Here is a 6075-nt window from a genome sequence, read left to right as displayed (position 1 = left end):
TAGATCATCAGTTCACAGAATTACTAAGTTTCTTTCACCTGAGTCATTCATGAGGCTTTCCAGATGACTAAGATCATTGCATGTGTTTTTCCTTTATGAGAAATCTCTAGTATAAACTGTGCTAAAATTGAGTCACTATTCTGTTCTCGCAGTGAACCCTGGTTGGAATATCTTCATCCCTTGTTGATATAAAAGTTGCCCCCAGTCAGAAGAGGAAAAGTTGTATATAATGTAATAAGTTAATTTCTAAGAAGGAACATTTTAGATAAGCTTGGTTATCGCCAGACATGAAATTCTACTAAGACTGTGCTGAAACGTTGCTATCTTTGTGTAAGATATCCGTTTCATTTAAAGATAGATTATATATAGCACAATTTGAATCTTAGCTGAATAGATGAGCCTCGAGATATACTGGCGAGAGACCATAAATAAAGCTATTTTTTTCTCTCTTCAGCTGGCACACAAACCATTACACTTGAAAAAGTGTTCACTCCTAGACATTATGTCATATTTTGACGAAATGAAAATAATGTAAAAATATATTTAATGAATTTGCTTTTATTCAGAATTCTAATACTCAAACTTAACACTGTTATGTGCAAAAGAATGTGAATGTCAGCAAAACCTACAAAGAAAAAATATAAATTCAAATTTGTTGAATGCAAAGATATTCATTCCCTCCAGTAAGTACTTCGTAGAAACACTTATATTCACGTATAGTTATTGATCGATAAGTAAAAAAACATTTGCAAAATGATATATAAAAAACATAATTTTCTGTGTTATAGACCTTGATAATAGTTACACCACATCTTAAATTCTGCTTTCGTAAGTGAAATGACGTAAATGGCGTTAGATTTACTATCAAAAGATCATTCACCTAAATACTGTCATTTAATAGAACAATAAATTCTCTAGGCACTGAAGACTTAGAATAAATTACACTTTCAAACAAAATCCTCCTAGACAAATATTACAAATGTAAAAAAAAAAGTCATTATCTTATTAAAATCTATTCTACATTACGCAAAAGGCTTAGGATTGCCAGGTTAACCACTCGACTCGTACTCCGAGGGTCGCGAGTTCGAATCCCCTTCACACCAAACATGCTCACCCTTTAAACCGAAGGGGCGTTATAATGTTACGGTCAATCCAACTATTTGTTGGTAATAGAGTAGCCCAAGAGCTGGCAGTGAGTGGTGATGACTAGCTGTCTTACACTGCTAAATTATGGACGGCTAGCGCAGATAGTCCCCGTGTAGTTTTGCGCGAAATTCAACACACACACACACACAAATAATATATACTGGCATATAATAGTATTTAGAGCTAGGATTTCTTAAGTGTCCATTTTTCAACTGAAAAAAAAAGTTGCAAAGAAAGGCGTTTTCCATAAATATGATTTATAGAGTTTTTAAAAATATAACTACACAAAAATATCGTACCAAAAATCGAGCACTTCGCTACATTCTATCATATTTTTCCACCTTGACAAAGATTACTACTGTTTTTCACGTGTGTTCTTCTTTAACATATTATACTGTATCTACAATAAAAAGGCAAAAAGCAAACAAATTATCAGAAGGTTTTCCCTTTTTCTGTGATAATATTTCTGCTTCCGACATTATATATTATCCATTATTAAAATACAAATATGAAACCCATCAACAAAATGTATACCACATCTGTATATTAGCAAAGACAGGTGTAGAAATGTACGTTATCTCCTTTCCACTAACAAAGTAATTCCAGCTATAGCAGGCTAATAAGAATAGTTATTTTTTATTAGATTACCTCCACAGATTATAAACTGACATCAGGGAATATGTGGTAGGATACTAATAAATGTAAAGCATGTATATATATATATATATATATAAAAAAAAAAAAAAAAAAAGAGAGAGAGAGAGAGAGAGAGTTGGATTGAAATGGTGATCCATTTTTACTCATTCTATGAATTCCTGCGGCCTGGCATGGCCAAGCGCGTAAGGCGTGCGACTCGTAATCCGAGGGTCGCGGGTTCGCGCCCGCGTCGCGCTAAACATGGGAGCGTTATAATATGACGGCCAATCCCACTATTCGTTGGTAAAAGAGTAGCCCAAGAGTTGGCGGTGGGTGGTGATGATTAGCTGCCTTCCCTCTAGTCTTACACTGCTAAATTAGGGACGGCTAGCACAGATATCCCTCGAGTAGCTTTGTGCGAAATTCCAGACAAACAAACCTATGAATTCCTTTACATCTTCTCGGTATCTGTTTTTATAAATAACCCTCTAATTATTGCTTACAGATTTAGTTTTGTAATGTATCGGCCATTTAAATCTGAAACTACCACCACTTAAACAACTTGAATGTTAGTTACACATTTAAAATATACACATCTGTTATGTAATCCCACTTTCAAGGATTTCTTTTGCAGGAAAATGAATTTTTTTGTGAATAATACATTTCCAATTCGCCCTACCTAAATCCTTTGCATATAGTGGAAACTAAGTACGGTAGAAAAAACATTAAGAACTGTATATACTCCCCTCTGAAACAAAGGAAAACGCGTAATAGAGTTACTTAATTTCATGTTCAGTTATTTTTATTGAAGAATATAATTTACTCTTACACATTCAATTATAGATACCAACAAATGTCTTGGATGATGTACATAACGATATAACAGAATGATATAATTTGAGTATCTGCACTAGATATATACGTAAAGGAGATCACCTGCTTGTCAGACATAAATCTGTTAAGCGTAGATGTTAGTAATTTATTTATTTGTTGTTTTTAGCTCATTGACATCGAAGCTATCAGCCTATCGTACATTGCGTTAGTTATTCACTGATTTCGAGGCTATCGAAATTTCTAGAAGCTTTAAGTAATAGACGCATAAATAGCCGCGACCAGGCAAGCGGGAACAGAAAAAAAATGAATAAAGAGTAAATGATGAAATATGTTCAAACGATAAAGTAGAAAAAGTAAAGTTAATTGTCGTAAGAGTGAATGACCTAACAGTTGATATATTAGAATTAAATTAGCATTTTCAAAGAGATAAGGTGAATAGTTTGTCTTGTCAAAGAGGGTTGTAAAGTAATTGAACCACCCTATGTGGACGAAAAAGCAGACGATAATAATTATTGGAAATTTAGTTGGTTGATTGATTTGGTGTTTTATGGCACAAAACAGCTAGACTATCTGTGCGAAACATCCGTTAAAAAGTTAAAATTAAATTTAGTAAAATTCATAAAAGGAAATTAAGGTAAAACAAAACGAAGTTAAAAAAAATAGCATAAAACCAATGTTTACACCTAGTCTACAACGTTAAGAGAAAAACTACAATAATACAAGTTGTAGAGGACTTTCTGTAGCATAACTGTAATTATCATACATTGCTGGCCAAAATCTTAAGGCCAATGAATATAAAGAAAAAATATGCATTTTGCGTTGTTAGATTCAACCACTTATTTGAGCAGAGCTTCAAAAGATGAAAAAAAAGGGAAAATAAAAATAAAAACCTTTTTTAGCATTTAATAGGGAAAATGTGAACACTATGAAATTAGCCTTAATACTAGCTGGTCAAAAGTTTAAAACTATACCTAAAAGAAGTCCTAAACAGGGTAAGAAATTCCCAACAAGAGGTCTCAGTAGTAAGTTGCACGGCCGTCATTGCGAATAACTGCAAAAATTAGCTTTGGCATGGTCGATATAAGCGTTTGCAGAAGGCTGGCTGGAATGTTATTCCAAGTGGTGAAGAGGGTTTCACGAAGATCATGCACTGTTTGGAATTGACGTTTATTTCTATAGATTTCCCTTGCCATCCACCCACAAACATTTTCAATGGGGTTCAATTCGAGCAAACACGCTGGATGGTCCAAAAGAATCACGTTATTCGCCATGAAAAAATAGTTTGTCCTGCGGGCACTGTGGATTGCAGCGTTGTCCTACTGAAATATCCAGTCATTTCCACACAAGCGAGGGCCTTCAGTCAATAAAGATGGTCTCTTCAACATGCCAATGCAGTCAGCTGCTGTTTGACGCCACTGTATAACCTGAAGCTCCATTGTTCCTTGGGAGGAGAAAGCACCCCAGATCAGGATGGAACCTCCTCCACTGTGTCGTGTGGAAAATGTCTCCAGTGGGATATCCTTATCGTGCCAGTAACGTTGGAAGCCATCTGGACCATCCAAGTTTAACTTTCTCTCAACAGAAAACAAAACCTTTTTCTACTTTTATTCGTCCTATGTTTGGTGCTTCTCGGCAAAGTTTAACCGAGCTGTTTCGTGGTGTGGAAGGACGCGTGGCCTTTGAAGATGTTTACGGCTTTTAAAGTCTTTCTCTCGTAGATGCCGTCTTATTGTTCTTCAGCTGCATTTTGCGTCCGTAAGGGCTTTAATCTGGTTTGACAATAGGCTGGTGTCTTGCTGGACAACCCGTCGAAACCTCCTCCTCAACGCCAGCACAATTTTCTTTGGCTGACCACTTGAAATTCTCGTTTCGTATCCCTCAGGTTATTTTAAGAAATTTGCAACAGCAGTTTTACTACGCCCAATCTCACTAGCGATGGCACGTTGACAGAGACCTTGCTTTTGCAGCTCGACAATTCTGTCAGCTTTTTAGCCTTTCCCATGTTTTTACCCGATGTAACACAGGAGATGTCAGTGAAAGATGTTGAAAACGCTAATACTTGAACACAAATGACTAAATTTCGTTACGTGTTTACCGATTAACGCTTAGTATCAATAGTCTTACACTTTTGAGCAGCTAGTATTTAGGCTAATTTCATAGTGTTCACATCTTTCCTATTAAATGCTAAAAGAGTTTATGTATTTTATTTTCCATTTTCTTATTGTCATCTTCAAATTGAGTATAACAACGCAAAATGCATATTTTTTCTTTATGTTTATTCATCTTAAGATGTTGACCAGTAGTGTAACTCGCCATGAAGACTAACAGCTAAGTACGGAAAACACCGTTAGTTACCTGAAGTTGGCCTTTCCAGTCCTGGATCCGAGTTATTTGACGTTATGACCATTTTCTAAAAGTAAAGTAATAAAACTTATAAAAGACTTGTTGCAAAATTTTAATAATAACTCACCAGGATGACGAACTGGTAGTTCAAAGAACAGCGTTAGTCACATCAAGTTGTCCTTTCCAGGCCTGGTTTCGAGTTATTTGACGTTACGGCCATTTTTTAATTTCAAATCAAACTATATAGACTGTGATTCTTAAAAGGGAATCACATTTAAAAAGGTCTAATGTATAAATTAAAAACTTAAATGGCAGTAAAAAGATTAATGGCCTTTAAAAAACTAAAAACATTTCCAAGGTGGAAAGTGTCACCATCACCACGTCTAACGTTATGGACAAACATGTTTAAAATGGTGCAGTAGATTGAGAGTCATAACAACAGCAAGAAAGTAAAATGTGGCTTATTGTGACCTGAATGTTACACAGACTACACATTGGTGCATCAGTTCCAGATAAAAGAAAACGTTGAGTTAAAAACTGACCAATGTGTAGTCTAATTAGAACAACTTCCTCTTTCCAATCCTTACGAAAGCAAGACGGCCAAAGTCCAATATACGGTTTTATTTGGAAAAGCTGGCACGAAGCTGAATTTTGAATACAGGACCATAGTCCATGTAAGGAATAGGCACAGCAGTGATAGTGCCAGAGCAGATAAACTTAGCTGCGGTGTCGGTGAGTTCGTCCCCGCGAATACCAACGTGACCTGGTATCCAGAAAAACTGGATAGAAGTAGATGTTAAGGATAATTGAGCCACTCGGTTTTGAACATCAGGAAAAAGAGGATATGAACTAACGTGAAGTGATTCCAGGGCCAGTAGAGAACTAAGAGAGTCAGTATAAATAGTGCAGTTTGAGTACTGCTTAGCTTCTATGTGATCCAGAGCAAGTTTAGCAGTGAACACAGAAGCTGTATAATGATGGTTCTGTGTGCAACCACCAAACCACAAAAAACCATGGCAGAGCCCACCTAATCAACTGATTTTGAACCATCTGTATAAATATGAATGGAAGGATGGTTCAACAAATAACAGACAGTCTTTCCAATCGGAAGTGTCT

Source organism: Tachypleus tridentatus, chromosome 12 (genome assembly GCF_004210375.1).
Source record: "Tachypleus tridentatus isolate NWPU-2018 chromosome 12, ASM421037v1, whole genome shotgun sequence".
NCBI classification, from domain to species: domain Eukaryota; kingdom Metazoa; phylum Arthropoda; class Merostomata; order Xiphosura; family Limulidae; genus Tachypleus; species Tachypleus tridentatus.
Note: the sequence above shows the minus strand (reverse complement) of the source record.